Source organism: Protopterus annectens, chromosome 12.part0, assembly GCF_019279795.1.
Source record: "Protopterus annectens isolate FY-2018-M chromosome 12.part0, PAN1.0, whole genome shotgun sequence".
Lineage (NCBI taxonomy): Eukaryota > Metazoa > Chordata > Ceratodontiformes > Protopteridae > Protopterus > Protopterus annectens.
The window spans coordinates 1,512,062,438-1,512,084,137 of NC_056746.1; the positions used below are offsets into that span (position 1 = coordinate 1,512,062,438).

The 21,700-nt window shown below is 41.6% G+C and overlaps 1 non-coding gene across 1 annotated transcript; it reads left to right on the forward strand.

Annotated features, from left to right (window-relative positions):
* The first annotated feature begins 4,455 nt into the window (after positions 1-4,455).
* TRNAE-CUC lies at positions 4,456-4,527 on the forward strand. Its single transcript has one exon. It is a non-coding gene; the product is annotated as a tRNA-Glu (tRNA).
* The last annotated feature ends 17,173 nt before the right edge of the window (positions 4,528-21,700 follow it).

A 21,700-nucleotide genomic window follows, 5' to 3' on the forward strand; every position in this document is an offset into this window, starting at 1 on the left:
GTAGATTTCCACATCATTTGGGGACTCGACTATGATTCCTAGTTTGCAGTCATCTACCAAGATAACTGTCAAGGCCAAGATACCTGTTTGGTTTCTACTTCTCTGAAGTACAGGCTAACACAGATGGTCTTTGGCTAATGGGGTTCACAGATGACTGCAAACTAGGAGCCATAATCAAGACTCCTAACAATGTGGACATCCTACAAAAGGGCCTCACTGAGACAGATGTCTGGTGTCAAAGCCATGGCCTCAAGCTCAATGCCAAAATGTGCATTGTCATCTCTTTTGGTAAAAACTCTGTACCCATGAACTACCACATAGGCGGTAGTCTACTTAACACCAAAAGTGTGATAACAGACCTTGGGACACAGGTGGACAGTAGTCTCTCCTTTGATAATCACATCGTCACAGTAGTCAGGAAATCCTTCTACGTGGCACACCTCATCACAAAAGGTTTATCATCCAGGGAAAAAAGAGGTCATTGTTCCCCTTTACTCATCACTCATTAGACCCATTATAGAGTACAATGCCCCTTTTGGTATGTACCTCACAAGACATCTACAACAAATGGAAAGGCCACAGAAATACCTCACAAAGAGGATTACCAGCCTCAAACAGATGCCCTACGCAGACCGTCTCAAAAAATTCCAGCGTTACTCCATTGCATATCTCTTACTCAGAGGCGATCTCTGCCTAACATACAAAGCTAAGTCAAACCCAGAGCTGTTGGACATGCTCCACTGAAAGAAATCCCAATCCCTCCGAGCTACATGCTCTAGGGACCTTTTCCTTGTCACCAAAATAAACAGAACATGCTGGAGGGATAGATTCCTGTCCCAGAGACTTCCCATACTCTGGAACAAACTACCTATCTATATCAAACAAAGCTCCTCATTAGCATTCTTCAAGAAAAATCTTGATGATTGGATGGGAGATAGGAAATTCAGCCCGGGGATCACTTCTGTGGCTCTGCTCGACAGGGGCACAGGAAAATAATTTTCCTGGGTGGTGAAGGCCAGGGTGCCTTTTGGCTAGGCTTATATAGGACCTAGGGCCAATAGCCTAGTACCTACCTGTGAAACTATGAACATAACAAAGCAGTGCCTTTTTAATATGTATTCTTTTTATTTTACATTTATCAGGTTCTTTTTCTTCCATGTTATTTTTTGTGAACTTCCTCCTTTCTTTCTTTTTTTTATTTCCTTCTAAACACTCTAAACCCTCAGATTGCTGAATACTTGTATCCGGAATTCCAAAGTTCTCTGGGTGTCTTCTTGTTTCATAGGGGTTTAGTGATCTTTACAGACAATAGACAAATCTTTTCTGAAATATGTTCTATTTGCTGTTTGTATAACATTATTAATCTCACCAGTGCAATCATTAATGTTTTTAACAACAGTTCTCCAAGCCGTGCCAGTTGCACAAGTGCAATCATCATCAGTAAGTCTAGATTCACCTCTAACAATGATAAGCAAATCATTCAATGAACCAGAAACAGATGCCTAATACTAAGAAACACTAGATACAATGTATTTCAGAGCAGAACAGCAGCCCTTACAGCTATTTGAAAATGCAACTTTAACCTTTAAAGAAGTGCAAACAACAAGTAGCGCAGCAAGCTTACACAGTGTAATGAAAATAAGCAATGTTTCTAGATGTTTGCATTTGTAGAGAGCACTGGCACAGCGAGTAGCTCTGTGCGAATATGACAACTTTATACCAGCACTGGAAATACAGAAAATTGACTAATGAGCACTCTGGTCAATAAAATGACTACACTTAGAGCCTTTTGGTGTGCTTTCCAACTTAGACAGACCAGGTAGGGAGCTAATGACACCAGATGAATAATCTCAGTCCTCCTAATGTAAAAGCACAGTAAAAAAGTGTCCTGAGTGAAATACTACCACAAACTTAAGGAAAAGCAATAAGTAATTCAGGATAACAGCAATGTACTTTAAACAACTTATACGAGTGAGATTATTCAATAAATTAGAAATTAGCCAAGAACCACTCAATTGTGCAGAATTAGTAAAGACGCTAACAACAAGGTAAACTGGTCAATAAGCCATCGAGCCAATAAAACAACTACACGTAGGAATCTCTAGTGTGTTTCTCTGACATATACAGATCAGACGACCACCAACTGCCGCAAGAGGGAAAAATCTCTTTACTCTTGATGTAAAAAACAAAGAAAATAGCTTGCTAGAGTGTAAAAATACACCATTTTATCCAACAGCCTGCTAGATAATGAATTCAGAGAAAGTAAATCGGTAGAACAGACGAGAATCAAAATGCACTTTTTTCCCAATAAGCACAAGGAAAGGCAAATTAATAATTCAAGATATAAACAGCAGTTTAGAAAGGGATGAGCTTATAAAACTCAATTTACAGTAAGGGTGGGCAGCTTAAAAATGACCACGTTAAAAAATAGATCAAAAATGGGAGGGTAGGTTGGAAAATAACCAGCAGGGAGTCAACAACAGTGCCTGTAGATTTTGAAGACCTTGAGTCTTATCAGAAAAGACAAGGCCACTCACAGATATTCTCTATGTATTTAAGTATCACTCAAGAAATAAATTACCAATGAAAAGATGTGAAATGTGCAGCTTGGGTAATTTAAGTGTCTATCTGCCACAAAGAACAAAACACCAGGCCGTGCAGATTTCTCAAAACAGACAGCAGCTCTATCAATTTAAGCAACTCACAAACAAGAAAGAGATTTAGTTTTCTCACCCAGCAGGCAGTCAACAGCAGTTTTTGTAGTTTTTGCAGGCCTTGGTTCTTATTAGAAAATTCCTAGCAGCCAGACCAGGAGTGAATTTCTGATTACTCATCCAGTGGTCCAAGTTGCACTTAAAAAGGGATATGGAGTATCTCTGCTTTGTTCCAGAGAGTGGGAATTCTCTGAAAAACATATCTGTCTCACCAAAATGTCCTATTTATGTTGCAAGCAAATTTTTAGGTCTTTTAATCTAGTAGTACTGATGCTATTTGTTTTGTGAATGTGCAAAAGGTTCATCAAAACAGGGACTAGGAGGGAAAAAAAAACAGGGACTGGGGGTGCCTTGTAAGCCAGGCAAAGATCACCTTTCAGAAGTCTGTATGATACCGAGCAAAGAGACAGGACTTTGAGGCAATCAGTGTCTGGACACTGTTACTCCCTAAAAATATCTGTAAATTGGAGTCAGACCATGCATTGTGTGTCCTCTTTCGCTAAACTCACTTCACTTACACTTGCACCACAGAGTTACAGTATTTGCAACAGACACACATAGAAAAACACACATTGTCTCAGTAAAAAAGTAACAGTTATAGGTCCAGGTATAGTTACTAGACATGCGGTCCAGGAGACCACTGAAGATGCTAGTCCAAATCTTCCACCTGCCCTAGATCATTTTCCATACAACGCCATACCCCTCAACTCTCTAGATTTTTCCTATTTTCCTGAAAAAAATTGTTTTTGTTTTGTCCAGAATTATTACCCTAAGAGTTAGGTATCCTAATCTGTCCCTGACTTTACAGAAAGTCTCATATTTCTGCCCTGACCTTCATAAAACTGTTGATTTTATGGTAAATCACTTGCTCAGCTGACAATTGGCAAATGAAGGCTGGGGAAATCGAACCGTAGTATAATGAAAGCAGGACATCAATAAAGCAACAGCAATATTTTGTGCTGCGCTCTGGCTGGTTATGCAGGTACATAAGTAAATGCAGGAAACAATCAAATGCTCGTTGTACAATAAATGCTATAGACAGACATGTTTTCCAGCTGACATGTGTGAATGGTGTTAAAGAAACGCTGAGCAATATTTGTAATTGTAACTCAATAAAGAAATCCATATTTTTGTACTACTGCAGGATTTATACACAATGAGTACCCTTCCATAAGCGATTATCTGTGATGCTAATTTGAGTCCGGTCCCAATAATCTACTAGCCAGTGCCGTTCACCCACGTGGTTACTCATAACACATCAAGAGAGAAAAAACAGTCGCACGCTGACTCACTCACTCACCATAGTAGTTTGAGGGTACGCGTTTATTGCACACAGATGCCGAAGCTGCAGTTATAAGCTGATAGTTTGGTGTCGGTTTTAAAGTTAGTATTTACGAAAGAACATTTTTGGAATCGGCGGGTAGAATAACTCTGCAGTTTTACGCGCGCTATCACACACAAAAAGCAAACAATAAACATACAAATGAACTGATGTACAGATGCGCAAAGCAGCAGCAGTAATTTTATAAACAGCCTTCCACCTTCTATAAAGAGTTTTTGTTAAACGTCGTTCAGTTAAATGAGAGGAAGTACCCACGGAGATCGATTTTTTGCAGGACAACCTACTACATTCAACTCAACCATCGGCTGCTTTCTTGAGTGTTTACAGTAATATCTTGCAAACTATGCCCCATGTGTAATACAATTGAAAACAACTGAAAAAAAGTGATTGATATCAATTTCCCTGGTGGTCTAGTGGTTAGGATTCGGCGCTCTCACCGCCGCGGCCCGGGTTCGATTCCCGGTCAGGGAAAGTTGTTTTTACTTTTTAGAATATCACGGATTTTTTTATACAAAGTAGTTTAGAGCATGACCTTTTCATTTTGCTTTTCACCATAACCGTAGGAGTAACATTTCAATTTAGTAGCTTTATAACAAAATATTTTTACTACGACAATTTTATAAATTGACCCTTTCAGTTTGTCTTTGGTCCTAGTATTGGGAGTAGCAGCATTTACTGATCATATGTTGGATTTCCGTTATGAAAGCAGTTGAAATGTTTGGGGAAACAAATAACTGTGGTGTGAAAAAAAAAACCCTTCTGCGACAGACTGTGAAAAAACAGTTGTAATGCCTTCCTCCCATTAGTTTGTTGGGAAGGTTCCATTGTCACTGCAACCATGTACAGTACAAAGTGGAGTATCAGAAAATGCTGCATGTGTGGAAAAAAAAACTTCTCCTGATCCCGAACCAGTAGCAGGCCTCAGCCTACAGGGCAGCCACTCCTAACCACTTCATGACCAAGAAATTTGCGTTCCAATGTGTGACATATTGGTATGTAGATGAATTTGCGAATTTTATCAGCTTGCTTTATACATTTTTATGTTTATAATATGTACAAATGAGAACATTGCTAAACTTCAAAAATGAAGATCAAGTTTTTTTTTTAATAGTCGCCTTGTGCTGTTCTTTGTTGGGCCAATAAGTTCTCTTTGACGAAAAAAATGTCCATTTAATAATTTGTTTATTATTGATTCTTTAATCTTCAGGAAGGTTATTTTAAGCTAGAAGTTTGTGTTTTAATTGACTATCACAAGACAGTACTCTGCTTTTAAATTGGAGAGCCTTTTTTCTGGTAGTTTTAAAGCTGTTTAAAGTAACTGAAAACAATTTTTCTCTGGAGAAATTGTGATTATTTACTTTGTGGGGTTGGCAAAGTGTTAATAAGTGTTTTTTTTTTTTTTTACTGTGTTGGTCTGTGAAAAAAGCGACTTTTAAAGACTTTTTGTATTTACCTGTATTTGTTGCTTGTTTTCCCTCAGAAAGAGGAGCCATTTTTGGCTTGTCTATGGAACAGCCAGTCTATCACATGGTAGGTCCTCCTTTCAACCAAAACAAAGAAAAAGTTAAGCAAACAACCTTTGCCATTACAGCATGCTAGCAATTTGCCGCAGTCACAGATGGGTTACTATGCTGTGGCCATTAGATGTACCTCAGGCCACTCATCTTTTACCATCAATCCCTCTGGTGTAGCAATCACAGTCACTGTAGACTGGAGGTTAGCCACATTGTGACTGTTAGGGTCCCCTCAGTAGGCAAGGGACTCTTGTTGGTCCTGGGAGAGGGAACAGGGAAGGCTTCTCTGTTTTGTTAGAATGTTTTGCCCATCTCTGGGGAAGCTGCTGCTGCCGCCACTGATGACACTGTTAGTCAAGTTTTTCCTGTCAAAAAGAAACCGAAGACTAAGCATGCGTCTATTCCTTCTCAAATGTGCTTAGACAGGAGAAGTTTCCTGGGTCTGACTCAGGATTTTCTTATAAAATAGATTATGTAAGAAGAAAGGGGGTTACCTACTTTCCTGAAGAAATTCACAATTCCGAATCTGGTCAGGACAATGAAGGGACAGATGCAAGGTTTTATTCACAGATTTCTGACTCTGACTCTGAAGAAGCTCAGTTTCTGACCGTCCGGGGGGTGGGGGGTGTCTTTTTCTCTGATACTATTTCTAGAATGTGCCAGTGTTTTCAGTGGGAGAACACTGAGGTTTCTCCGTCCTTAAGAAAATAGTATGAATTGTTATAGAAGAAATTTCTAGAATCTGCACCCATTCCTCTAGTTCTGTCAGCTTTGAGGGATGAGTGTGTTACTGCCAGCAATTTTCCTGACACTCGGATATAGCTGCCCTTAAAAAGGGATATAAAGTTCCTCAGTGTTTTAAGTTTTTGTACACCTTTCCCAAACCTGATCCAGCAACTATAATTTTAGTTAACCCTTCTGCTGCTAAATGCTTACTTAATTCCATTCCTACTATTTCTAATAAGAATGGGAAGATTATTGGTAAGTATGGGAAAAAGGTGTATGCATCTGCAACTTTGGTTTTCAGAATTTTGAATTGTCAGGCTCATACGTTAAGGTGTGTCCTAACTCTGAAAGCATGAGGAATGTTTTGTCTACAGTTTCTTCTTGTGAGGTAAACTCTACTTCAAATAATTTAATTTCTTCTGTTGTTCAAGTCACTACTTATTATACACAGTGTGCGTATGTCTCTGTTGATACTTCTTCAAGAGCTATGACCACTGGCTCTATTTTTTTAAACACCTTTACTGAATTACTTATAGGCGAGCATACATTTATATAAAAGAAAACAAATCGTATTAACATGTTCCAAGTAAAAACATTATACATCACATATATTCTTTTGTACAATTATCATCAATTAGGTATTACATAAATTGCTCAATTCCTGCCTTTCTTAAACTTCATTCTTCCTCCAAAACATTCTGCACGTTCCCACAGTTTCCATTTTTCCAAGTAATTTGCTCCTTCCCTTTTCTAAAGATCCTATTTCCACCTCTTTTATGTTTATTACAATATTCAATAATTCAAATACAGTTGGTTTAGAGATTTTAGAGGTGATGAAAAAAGAGTGATGAAAGGTGTAAGCTGTTGGTTACACTTCGGAAGATCGAATGGCTGAAATATCAAATACCTTATGGTCAAGACCATGTGATCGATATTTCAGAAGATCTTCTGAAATTGTAAAAAAAAAAAATAAAAGAAGACGTTACTGCAGGGGGGCAAGCCCCCCTGCACCCCCCACACCCCCTACTTAAATATACCAACTCCGAGATCGCACTACACTGACAATACAGCGCGGAACGGGAAATTTTCCTATTCCCTGCTGTAGCGCGATCTCAGAGTTGGTATATTTAAGTACGGGGGGGTGCAGGGGGGCTTGCCCCCCTGCAGTAATGTCTTTTTTTGTTTGTTTTTTTTTTTTACAATTTCAGAAGATCGATCTTCTGAAATATCGATCATATGGTCTCGAGCATATGGTCTTCTATATTTCAGCTGTTCGATCTTCTGAAGTGTAACCAAGCTGAGACGGGAGATTTGTCAGCCCTCCTTTTCCAATTATCCAAGGGATTTTCCAACTCCTTATCCAGTTTTGTTAAGAAATAAAATAAATGGTTTCATTAAAGTGCAGGTTAACAGATGTTTAAGAAGAAATGGTAAGGGAGTTTCAAGAAGAATTCTGTAAACTCCCCAAACCAAGGACAGTCCAATAAGTCAGAATGTTCCAGCTTTCTCCATTTCCACTTTTACTGAAGAAAAAAAAATTCAAAGTTTGCTTCCCCCCTTTCCTGTGACAGGTCTTGTCCAGATACGGATTTGCTGTGTCCAGGACTGTTTGTGAGCTCCTAAGCCCCCCCCCCCCCCACTTAACTAGGGTTAAACTATTCCTGGTGCCATAAAGTGTGTTCTTCAAATTTTCCCTTGCAACTAGCCAGCTTTTTAGTTTTAGCACTCAAATCTGTTTCTTTGAGCTCAGCACTTGTTCAGAACGCATTGTAAGCACTAAACAAGTTACAAATTACTACAGCACTCAACTTCCCTCACTTGTCTAGAGGATAACAGTTTTTAGTACTTAATAAATAAGCACCTATTCAGGCATGTCTAAAGGTCAGCTCCCGGTGTTTTCTCCTGTCTACCTGATGAATCTGGGCATCTTGGGACAATGCAGCAATTGCCTCATGTACACAGACAACCCTCTCCTCCTACCACCCAACACTACAACCTGTGAGAGATGCATTTATATAGCCAAACTGGAAGTAAAGCTCTCTTCACCGAAGACTGGACTAGACAGTCAAGAGGAGAAGGTAAACACTTTCACCACACCACACTCATCACATAGTCCCTCAAAATCTACACCACCAAAACACACACACACAAGCACAAAACACACACCTACATTTGCGGAGGCTCTCAGTAAAAATCTGCCCAACAACAGAGACCTCCAAAGCAGAAATGCAAGCAACCTCCACCCCCCCCAACACAACCCAAATGACACACAGCCCACATACTCAGTGTGCCAGTCAGCTACAGCCCATAAGGCATAAAGTACCCAACACTCTAGTCATAGGTGACTCTATAGTCAGGCACACTGATGTTCCACTCACTAGGCTAAACAAGGAAAATGTTACTGTCAGCTGCCTGTCAGGTGCCAGGATCCGCCACATAACGCACACACTCAGGTCACTCCACAACAAGTACATATATGACTCTGTCATTGTTCATGTTGGTGTGAATGACCTGAGATGTACTTCCCTGGACTACATGAAAAGAGACATGGAGGAGCTTTCCGATCTTATAGCCTAGGCAGGTATGACCCTAGCCCTGAGTAGCATCCTGCCATCACCCAGAATGATACCATAGTACAAGGACAAAATGATTGACTTTAACAATTGGCTAAGCTTCTGGTATCATTCCAAGGGAATCCAGTATCTGTCTGCCTGGGATGACTTGATCGACAGACCACACTGCTTTGCCAGAGATGGTCTGCACCTGTCGCCCTTGGAATTCCAGATACTGGCAAAGACTCTTGCCACCCCTATAGTGCCTTTTTTAGGCAAGGTTCAAATGACAAATTCACCACCGTAACAGGTACAAGCAAGCAAAATCTGAGGGTAATGCTACTCAATGCTAGAAGTCTAAACCTCAAAATGCACTCACTCGGGGCACTCCTTAAAATGGAGAACATTGACAACTGTGCAGTGACAGAGACCTGGTTCAAAGCTCCAGAGAGCACCCCTGCATTACCAGGCTATAATTCATATCACACCTTTCGGCCACCAAACCTGGACCGAAACACTAAAGGTGGAGGCGTGTCCATATTCATTAAGGATATCCACACCTCCAGGCTAGTTGCTCAGCATAATGCATCCGGGATTATCCAAATTCAACTAACTCTGGGCAAAACCGCAATCCAGATTGTAGCTTGCTACAGACCCCCCACCATGCCCCATGATTCCAACTCCTCTTTTCTTGATACACTGGAAAATATTAAGGTACAACCCAACACTCTAATAATGGGTGATTTCAACTACCCTACCATTAACTGGGAAAACTACTCGTGTACCAACTCTTTTGCTCAACGTTTTCTGGAAATGATCAATTCCAATGACTTGGATCAACTTATCCACACCCCTACCAGGGGCAGCAATATCCTAGACCTGGTCATCACCAACATGGATGACTGGTGTTCCACACCAGAGGTCAGCTCCTCGTTGGTCAGATCTGACCACAAGCTAATCACAGACATCCACATCCCGCTCCCACCCCCCATTAGGAACACAACCGTAAAAAAATTCTCCAAAGCCAGCTTCCCGCTTCTTAAGACAGAAGTGGCAGACTTCACAACACCCATGCAGATGGACAGTAGAGGTATGACTGCTGAATCCTACACAAATGCACTTTATAAGCACTTACATGAGTGCATGGATCGTGCTATCCCTAACAGAACCAAGATGCTATCCTCCAACAAAAGGAAGCCAATCTGGTGGTCTTCTGCCATAAACAAACTCTACAACAGAAGAAAGAAACTGTTGCAAAAAAGAGTAAAATCTCACGATTGGAGGAACTCCCTGGTCAGCCTCAGTAAGAAGCTGAGATCCCTCATAAAATCCTCCAAAGCTAGTTATGAAAACAAAATTGCCACTGATTCTAAAGACAACCACAAAGCATTCTATAGCTATGTCAAGAATCTCAATGGCAACACTCAGATCTGCTCTGGGTTACAACACAATGACACTAAATATACAAAACCAACTGATATTGCCAACATCCTGGCAGATAGGTTCAGTGCTAACTTTACCTCACTCTCATCCCTTAAAGGGTCCATCTTTATACCGGAAGAATGCAATGTTCCTGTAATCACAGCTAAAAACCTCACTCTCCAAAGCCAAGAACACAGCATCCATGGGACCTGACAACATCCCAGGCTGCCTTCTACATGAACTACAGAATGAACTGGCACCCCACCTGAGTACCATGTTCAGTCATAGCCTCACCTCAGGCTTTGTGCCCATTGAATGGTGCACCGTGATGGTTATCCCACTCCACAAAGGGGGGGGCCACAACAGACCCCAGGAACTACCGCCCCATTAGCCTGACGAGCCTGGTCTGCAAGGCCGTGGAACGTATCATCATGGAACTCATAAACAGAGACATTGGAGATCTCCAAACTCTGGACCCCACACAGTTCAGGTTTGTAAAAGGCAGATCATGTCTGCTAAACCTGATAGACTTCTTTGAAGTAGTCACCAAAGCCATAGATGAGGGTAAGGTGGTTCACACAACCTGTCTAGACCTCGCCAAGGCGTTCAACACTATCTCCCACTCTGGAATTATAGATAAACTCCCTAAACTAGGTATAAATCCCTATGTCACAAGATGGGTTGCCAACTGGCTTATTGACAGAACCCACACTGTGACAGTAGCAGACACCAAATCAGACTTTAGGCCAGTGACGAGTGGAGTACCACAGGGTTCAGTCCTGTTTGGTATCTACTTCTCTGAAGTACAGGCTAACACAGAAGATCTTTGGCTAACTAAATTCGCAGATGACTGCAAACTAGGAGCCATAATCGAAACTCCTAACCATGTGGACATCCTACAAAAGGGCCTCACTGAGACAGATGCCTGGTGTCAAAGCCATGGTCTCAAGCTCAATGCCAAAAAGTGCATTGTCATCCCATTTGGTAAAAACTCTGTACCCATGAACTACCACATAGGCGGTAGTCTACTTAATACTGAAAGTGTGATAAGAGCCTTGGGACACAGGTGGACAGTAGTCTCTCCTTTGATAATCACATCGCCACAGTGGTCAGGAAATCCTTCTATGTGGCACACCTCATCACAAACGTTTTCTCATCCAGAAAAAAAGAGGTCATTGTTCCCCTCTACTCATCACTCATTAGACCCATTATAGAGTACAATGCCCATTTTGGTATGTACCTCAAAAGACATCTACAACAACTGGAAAGGCTGCAAAAATACCTCACAAAGAGGATTACTAGCCTCAAACAGATGCCTTACGCAGACCGTCTCAAAACTCCAGCTTTACTCCGTTGCATATCGCCTCCTCAGAGGCAATCTCCTCCTAACATACAAAGCTATGTCAAACCCAGAGCTGTTGGACATGCTCCACTTAAAGAAATCCCAATCCCTCCGAGCTAAACGCTCTAGGGACTTAAACCTTGTCACCACAATAAACAGAACATGCTGGAGGGATAGATTCCTGTCCCAGAGATTTCCCATACTCTGGAACAGACTACCTATCTATGTCAAACAGAGCTCCTCATTAAATCACTCTTCAAGAAAAATCTTGATTGGATGGGCAATAGGAAATTCACCCCAGGGATCACTTCTGTGGTTTTGCTTGACAGGGGCGCAGGAAAATAATTATCTTGGGTGGCGAAAGCCAGGGTACCTTTTTGGCTAGGCTTGTATAGGCCCTAGGCCAACAGCCTGGTACCAACCTAGGATTATTTAAGAGACTTTGTTCCCACTCCTACCCTGGCAGCCCCTTTTTTTCTTCCAGAAAGTCTGAATCTTGTCCTTTTTTCCCTGGCAACACACAGTTTCAGATAAATGGGTTCTGGAGATCATTTATCAAGGTTACATATGCAATGCGTGGAAATTCCACCTTTCCAGGCAGTAATTCCTCATTCTCCACACCATAGCAGACTCTTTTGTTTCTACCTGTCTTTCATCACAGGCTGTCCCAGGGAATGATAGAACCAGTTCCACCTTCCAAAGTGGCAGAGGCGTTTTATTTAAAGATATTTTTAATGCCAAAGAAAGAAAATGCTTAGAGATCAGTTCTGGAAATTTCTTTCCTAAACCTGTTTGTGATAGTAACCAAATTCAAAATGATGTCACTTCATAATGTGTTTACCTCTTCTTCCTCATTCAAGTTTATTGGTAACACTAAGTTTAAAAGATGTTTATCATCACATTTCTGTTCACGTAGACATCAGGTGTGTCTTAAGGTTTTGTGTGTCTAGATCACATTATTAGTTCTTTGCCATACCTTTGGAATATCCACTGTACCAAGAGAGTTCATAACGTGTCTTAACTCCAGTTGTAGCTCATTGTAGGTTACAGGGTATCCACTTTTGTCTATATTATGACAATATGCTTATCATTGCAGAGCTTTTTTCAAAGTGAAAGAAATCTCTGTCTCTCTTGGGTGAGAGATCTCTTACACAAGCTGGGATTTCAAGAGAATACTCAAAAATATTTCTTGACTCCTTCCACAAGTCTGTGTTTCTGGGATGTCAACTAGACATCACAATTCATAGAGCTTTTCTTCCACAGGAAAAACATAGATCTATAACTAAATCTATTTCTAGGGTTTTCCACTTATTTGGTCACTGTGAGTTAATACTTCAGAATTTTGGATTTCATGGTTTCTATGATTCTCTCTCCTTGGTCTCAGCATCAACACCCTCGTATTTTAAATCCTAGTGCTGGGTTTTGTCAGAGAAATCACTTGTTAGAGACAACAGACATGCCAAAATCCAAGTCTTCTCTTCTCCCTCCCTATTCCAAAGCAGTCAGTCACTGCAGATGTGTTGGACTCTGCTTGGGGAGCAGTTTGAGGAGGAATAAAAGTGCAAGATGTGTGGAACACCAGGGACAGATGCCAGCACATATAGATAAAAAAGATGCAAGCCCTAATAAAGACGCTCAGCTCTCTGAATCATCTTTGGTCCCCAGGAGATCTTCAAGTTATTGCAGACAGTGCCACAGTTATAATCAACATGCAAGAGAAGACCAGGTCATATCGCCTCTGCAGACTAGCCATGTTACCTTGGGATGTAGCTTCACAGCATAGTCTCACTCTACAGGCATCCTACATTTGAGTAAAACAGTGTGGCAGACAAACTGAGCAGAACAAGGGCAGACCCTCACAAATCAAAACCATCACAGAGTTTGCTAAGATTTGAGCCATCTGCAGGGAGTTTCTTAGGTTGACATCTCTGCCGCTTTTCTGAACAACCAGCTGGCAAGATTCTGCTCCAGACCTTCCTTCAAGAAGGTGTGGAAGACAGATGCCTTTTCTTTTCTTTTCTTTTCTTTGAAGAGGAATGTTTCTGTATGCTTTTCCACCCTTTCCATTAATATCCAGGGTACTTCTGAAGATACAGAAGGAATCCCCCAAGATCATTGTGGTGACTCCCTTCTGGCCCATGCAACTGTGGTACTCCCTTCTTTTGCAAATGCCCAAGTGCAGTTACCATAAGCTTCCTCACAGACCGGATCTACACACACAAGATCAGGGGTGTTTGATACACCCCAACACCAATCAACTTCAGTTGACTGCCTGGATGATAGGGCCTTGATGCCTTTTAGGCACTTTTTACTGAGGATGTGCAGCAGGTACTAATGAAGTCATGAAAACGTGCTACCAGAAAATTATATTTTAGCAAATGGAAAAGGTTTTCTAGTTGGTACCATCAACATAATCGGCAAGTTGTTCTCTGGTTTTACAAGATTTGCATGAGTTACTATCCTATGGCCTTTCTTACTCCTTTATCAAAGTTAATTTATTGGCCATTTCAGCATGTATGCCCATGGATTCCCTCTCTTTCGATGTATTCTTGTGTCAAAATGAAAGGAGTTTTGCATAAGATCCCACCCAGTTCGGGTTTGTAAAAGGCAGATCATGTCTCCTAAACCTGATAGACTTCTTTGAAGCAGTCACCAAAGCTGTAGACAAGGGTAAGGTGGTTCACACAGCCTATCTAGATCTTGCCAAGGCTTTCGACACCATCCCCCACTCTGGAATTATAGATAAACTCACTAAACTAGGTATAAATCCCTATGTCACAAGATGGGTTGCCAAATGGCTCACTAACAGAACCCACACTGTGAAAGTAGCAGACTCCAAATCCGACTTCAGACCAGTGACAAGTGGACTACCACAGGGTTCAGTCCTGGGTCTTCTCCTGTTTGGTATCTACTTCTCTGAAGTACAGGCTAACACAGAAGGTCTTTGGCTAATGAAGTTCGCAGATGACTGCTAACTACGAGCCATAATCGAAACTCCTAACGATGTGGACATCCTACAAAAGGGCCTCACTGAGACAGATGCCTGGTGTCAAAGCCATGGCCTCAAGCTCAATGCCAAAAAGTGCATTGTCATCCCCTTTGGTAAAAACTCTGTACCCATGAGCTACAACATAGGCGGTAGTATACTTCACACCGAAAGTGTGATAAGAGACCTTGGGACACAGGTGGACAGTAGTCTCTCCTTTGATAATCACATTGCCACAGTAGTCAGGAAATCCTCCTATGTGGTACACCTCATCACAAAAGGTTTCTTATCCAGAAAAAAAGAGGTCATTGTTCCTCTCTACTCATCACTCATTAGACCCATTATAGAGTACAACACCCCTTTTGGTATGTACCTCACTAGACATCTACAACAACTGGAAAGGCTGCAAAAATACCTCACAAAGAGGATTACCGGCCTCAAACAGATGCCCTACGCAGACCATCTCAAAAAACTCCAGCTTTACTCTGTCGCATATCGCCTACTCAGAGGTGATCTCTGCCTAACATACAAAGCTATGTCAAACCCAGAGCTGTTGGACATGCTCCACTTAAAGAAATCCTAATCCCTCCGAGCTACACGCTCTAGGGACCTAAACCTTGTCACCACAATAAACAGAACATGCCGGAAGGATAGATTCCTGTCCCAGAGACTTCCTATACTCTGGAATAAACTACCTATCTATATCAAACAAAGCTCCTCATTAGCACTCTTCAAGAAGAATCTTAATGATTGGATGGGAAATAGGAAATTCACCTCAGGGATCACCTCTGTGGCTCTGCTCGACAGTGGCACAGGAAAATAATTTTCTTGGGCGGCAAAAGCCAGGGTACCTTTTTGGCTGGGCTTGTATAGACCCCAGGGCCAATAGCCTAGTACCTACCTATGAACCTATAAGAGGTCTCCAAGAAAACCGCTGGCCTCTCCTTAGGATCTTAATTTGATGTTAGAGAAGTTAACACTTGCTCCATTTGAACTAGCTAACTTGGCTAACTTGAGGTCCTTAACATGGAAAATAGTTTTACTGATTGCTGGGACCTCTGCAAGAAGGGTATCCGAGTTGCAAGCTCCTATGGTGAGTCAACCCTATCTCATTTTCCACAGGGACAGATTTTTTTTTTTTTTTTAGAACTAATTCTTCTTTTATGCCTAAAGTGGTATCCCAGTTTGCTTTATAGTATCCGCCTCCGTTTTTTTTCTTGAACACAAAAATGAGGGAGAAAGAATACTCCATACCTTGGATGTTTACAGCATACTTCTCAACTGTCCAGATTTTGAGAGAATGTCCAAATTTTTGCCTCATATTTTTGGTCTATCCTTCATAAAATTTGTGGTTTTCTGACAAATCACCGAGGATTGAAATCACAAAATAATGACTTACATTTGAGTTTCAGACTTTATATCCTTCAGAAAATGCATGCTAACAAATGTTGCTCTAGCAACTTCCTGTATTTATAAAAGCAATATTTGAAATCTGCCCCTATTTTTGGGCTCCCATTATTTTAGGCTTTGTCCAGATTTCTTGAGCAAAGATATTGAGAGATGGGGTCCACAGCCAAGTCAGGTATTGTCTTGACAGAACTAGATCTTTGGATGAATTGTTCATTTCTCGTGAAGGTAAGAAGGAACAACCAGTAGCAAAACAGGCTATTTCCAAATGGTTGTCTAAGGCTATTACCTTTTGTTATACTCAGTGTAACAAAACTATTCCAGGCAGAATTAAGGCCCACTCAACTAGGTCTTGGATTCATCTATGGCTTTTTTTTTTAAAGAGATGGATTCTAGAAGTATTTTAGAAGCTGCAACATGGTCCTCTATACTAAGTTTTACAAAGCACTATAAGCTTGATTCATTTTCCGGGTCCAAATCAGGCTTTGCTAGAACTATTCAACAGTGGTTCCTGGACTCTTGTTTTTCCACCTCCCAAATGAACTTTATCTAGGATAATCTACCCATATAACTAAGGCTATCGCAGTAGAAATCAGTATGACTGACATAGCACAATTGTGTAAGTAAACGCACTATAACAGTAGATATTCGAATGATCACTGCGGCAGTAACCACTCCTTCCTGCCACCCACCTCTTGTTTTTTGGTGGGTTGTTTATGCCAGGGTGTAGTTAGTTAGTTCGTTGTTCTTCCTAGCATTGTCCTTTCATCACTCAGTCTCCCTCTCTCTACTGGCAGGAAAGCTCCGAAGTGCTTGGAACCCAAACTTGTCGTTTAATCAGCTCACTGCTTGACAGTTTGGGGACATGGAGGGTGCCCTGAAGCTTTGTAAGCTGGCTGGCTGTTATGTCTTTGGCATGATGCAACCCATTTATGTAAGGCTACTGCAGCAGTGGTCTTACACAGTGTACTTTCTTATTGCTTATAGCCATCAGACATCAAATTGGTTGCATGTGCATTATAATGGATTTATCAACTGGTAACCAGGGGTGTACTGATCAAAAGACTGCTGTGACCTGGGCTTTAAAGAGCAAGTAGTACAATAATAACGTGATATGCATTTGATAAAAGATTTGCAGAAGAATTTGTATAAGGGAAGATTGAAACAAAAAACAGATGAAAAGCTGTTACCACCATGATGACAGTAAAAATGTAGTGTAGAATTTAACACATCTGCAGATATAATATTATAACTAACACAGACAAAACATAATTACATAAACTGTTGTTACAGTGACCATCCCCAAAGAAAAGGGTCACTGCCAGGACTGTGTTAATTTTCACTTTGGGGAAGATCATTATGACGGTATCTTCTGCATTACAGCTCTTATCCAGACAGTTGTTTTACAAGTAGTCCTTCTGACCCCATGAGTCCTACCTCTGGTTTCACACCAGGAGCCTAGAGAAACTTGATAGAACACAATACACCCATTCATGGGAGGGACTGCCAGGTGTCCTCTTCAGTTGTATTTTATTATTTTAATTATTACCTTAAACTAATTAATGATATGATTTTAATCCTTTCATTGAATGCTGTGGGCTGATAATGACATCAGTGCTCTACCCAGTTAAATTAAGATGTATAATTAGAATAAGCCCTAATTAAGTATGCAGTATATAATGCAGGATTTAGCCATGGCTGGTGTGGTAAAAGTCAGCCATGGGAAAATCTGTATTATTCACACATGAATGCTAGACATTGCTGTTATGCAAGACCTTATTTAAAAATAAATAAATATCTCACTTACGCTTCCATTATTTTAACAGGATATTACAGCATTACCTTTCTGTTCAGTCTCCTCTTTCAAACCAAAATGGTCTGGGACACTTTTATGAGGTACTGCACACATGTCATCCTGCACATTTGACACTTGCACATACATTGGTTTTAGTGCAGTAGATGCACTCTTTTTTTTAACGCTGCTATGTACATTTGTCCTGCTGTTTAGGTTCAGATGTTCATACTCCACAAAGACACCATGGGAGTTTTAAACATTTATTTTAATTCAGTACAGTATCTTTATCTATCTATCTTTCTGTCTATCTATCTGTCTGTCTATTTATCTATATCCATCCACAATTCATCTTTCTCATTTTTGCACATGAGATTGGACTATCACTATAGTAGTGACAATCATCTAGAACCATTGTTCACGCCACCGGGTTCCTGTGTGAACAATGACTGGTTCACTTGCATATTTTTGTCAGAAACTGAACATTTCCCAGAGGAACAAGTCCAGGTCAAAGTCATAAGAGGGAAATGACATCACTGTGAGTGTAAATTTAATAAAAATGCCATTTCTTCTGCATGGAGCAGAGAGAATAAACAACTGGCATTGAAAACACCTATCCACCCTCTGCACACATGCTTCGATGTTTTGGGCTCGATTTTTTTCAGAATATGCAAGTGAACAGCCAGTCATTGTTTTGCGTTTTAAAATGTTAGTTAGCATTTCATTGTATTATTTGACTTGTATGATTTATTCTTTTATCATAGGTTCATAGGTGTGTACTAGGCTAATGGCCCTGGGGCCTTTACAAGCCTAGCCCATAGGATTACCCTGGCATAGTGCCACCCAACCTTAGTTCTTGTGCCTCTGTCGAGTAAAGCCACTGGAGTGATCCCTGGGGTGAATTATTTCCCATCCACTCATCAAGATTTCTCTTGAAGAGGGCCAGTGAGGTGCTCTGCTTGACATGTATGGGAAGTCTATTCCATAGCATGGGCAGTCTCTGGGTTATGAACCTGTCCCTCCAGCATGTTGTTTTGATTGTGGTAATGAGGTTGAGGTCCCTGAAGCATGTGGTGCGGAGGGATTGGGATTTCTTTAGATGTAGCATTTCTAACAGAGCTGGGTCAGATATGGCTTTGTAAGTCAAGCAGAGATTGCCTCTAAGTAGACGATATGAGACTGAGAATAGTTGGAGTTTTTTTAGTCTGTCCATATAGTACGTGTTTAAGGCCCAGGATCCTCTTTGTGAGGTACTTTTGCGGTCTCTCCTGTTGTTGCAGGTGTTTAGTGAGGTACATGCCAAATGGGGCGTTGTACACAATGATTGGCCTAATGAAGAAAGAGTAGAGGGAGACAGTGACCTCTTTCTTCCTGGATGCAAAACCTTTAGTAATGAGGTGTGCCACATAGGACTTTCTGACCACATTGGCAATGTGGTGGTCAAAAGAGAGGTTGCTGTCAACCTATGTTCCCAGATCTCTTATAACGCCTTCTATGTTTAGTGGACTACCATCAATGTGGTAATTCATGGGAACTGGGTTGTTCCCAAAGGGGATGATAACTCATTTTTTGGCATTGAGCTTAAGGCCATGGTTCTGACATCAGTCGTTGGTCTCAGTGAGGCCTTTCTGTAGGATGTCAACATCACTCGGGGAGTTAATAATAGCTCCCAACTTGCAATTGTCTGCGAATTTTGTCAGCCTTTGTGTTGGCCCGGGCTTCAGATAAGTGAATACCAAACAGGAGAGAACCCAGGACTGAACTCTGTGGGACTCCACTTGTGACTGGTTGGCAGTCTGAGTTGGAGTCAGCTACTTTCACAATGTGGGTTCTAACTGTGAGCCAGTTTGCAATCCGCCTAGTGATATAGGGGTTGATACCTAGTTTAGTGAGTTTTTCTGTGATTCCTGAGTGAGAAATGGTAGCAAAGGCCTTGGCCAGATCAAAGTAGGCTGTATGAACCACCTTGCCTTCATCCACAGCTCTGGTGACTGACTCAAAGAAGTTGACAAAGTTGAGCAGGCGCGATCTACCCTTCACAAAACCAAACTGTGTAGGATCCAGAGTTTGGAGATTCCCTATATCCTTGTTTATTAGGTCCACAATGATGCGTTCCATAGCTTTGCATATCAGACTCGTCAGGCTAATGGGGAGATAGTTCCCAGGGTCTGTAGTCGCTCCTCCTTTGTGGAGAGGGATGACTGTAGCAGTGCGCCATTCGGTAGGGAAAAAGCCTGAAGTGAGGCTGCAATTGAACAGGGCACATGGGTGAGGTGCCATTTCACTCTGCAGTTCATGTAGAACACAGCCAGGGATATTGTCAGGTCCCATAGATGCTGTATTCTTGGCCTTGGACAGTGCTTTTTAACCTGTGCAGCAGTAGTACTGGGTGCCTGGTAGTCTACTGGTATTGTGACTGGTCCCTTGGGTGGGTGGGTGAAGTTGGCACTGAATCTGTCTACCAGTATATTGGCAATATCTATTGGTTCGGTATAGGAGGTACCGTTGTGCATTAGCTCAGAGCAAATCTGGGTATTGCTGTGGTGATTCTTTACATAACTATAGAAGGCCTTATGGTTGTCTTTACTGTCTGCTGCAATTCTGTTTTCATAGCTAGCTTTAGAGGATTTGATGAGGGATCTCAACTTTTTGTTGAGGCTGATAAGGGAGTTTTTCCAGGCTTGGGACTTCACCTTATTCCGCATCAGTTTTCACCATCTGTTGTAGAGTTTGTTTATGGCAGGGGACCACCAGATTGGCTTCCTTTTTTTTGGAGGAGAGCATCTTGGTTCTGTTGTGTATGGCGAGATCCATGCATTTGTGTATGTATTCATACATTGGTGTATGATTATTTTTCATGGTGGTTACCTTAGCGGGGGTGGGATGGATGTGGATTTCCAAGGTGATTAGTTTGTGGTCGGATCTAACCAGGGAGGAGTTGACTATTGGTGTAGAACAATGGTCGCCCATGTTAGCAATGACCAGATCAAGGATGTTGCTACCTCTAGTGGGGATAAGAATGAGCTGGTCCAGGGCACTGGAATTAATGAATTCCAGGAAATACTGGATCCCCTTAGAATGACACCAGAAACTTAGCCAATTGTTGAAATCAATCATTTTCTGCTTGTACTGTGGTATCATTCTGGGTGATGGTAGGATGCTGTTCAGGGCTAGGATCATACCTGCCTAGGCTACATAATCTGAGAGCTCCTGCATGTCTTTTTTCATGTAGTCCAGGGAGGTACGTCTTAAGTCATTCACACCCACATGTACAATGACAGAGTCATATTTGTACCTGTTGTTGAGCGACCTGAGTGTATGTGTTATGTGTCGGATCCTGGCACCTGACAGGCAGCTGACTGTTACTTTCTCTTCATTCAACCTAGTGAGTAGGACATCAGTATGCCTCACTATTGAGTCACCTATGACTATTGCATTGGGCATGCTGTTTTGCTTTAGGGGCTTTGGTTGAGTGGCACACTGTTTAGGAGAGCTATGTGTCTCGTGATTAGTGTTGTGTTGTGGTGGTCAAGTGCATTTCTGCCTTGGAGGGCTCTGCTGCTTGGGTAGATTTTTATTGAGAGCCTCCGCGAAGGTGGGTGTGTGGTTTGTGTTTTTATGTGAAGGCAGTGCTGTTGTGTGTTCCGGAGGGCTATGTGTTCCATGTGATGTGGTGCAAGTGTTGACCCTCTTCCTCTTGGCCACCTATTGCGGTCTTGGCTGGAGAGTGCGTGGCTTCCAATTTGAATATAAAAGTGCATCTCTTGCAAGTTTTTAGTGTTGGGAGGTAAGAGGAGAGGGTGGTCAGTGTACATGAGGCAGTTGATACATTGCCTCAGGATGCCCAGGTTCACCAGGTTAATAGGAGAATGCACAGGGAAATGACCTTTAGACATGCCTGGA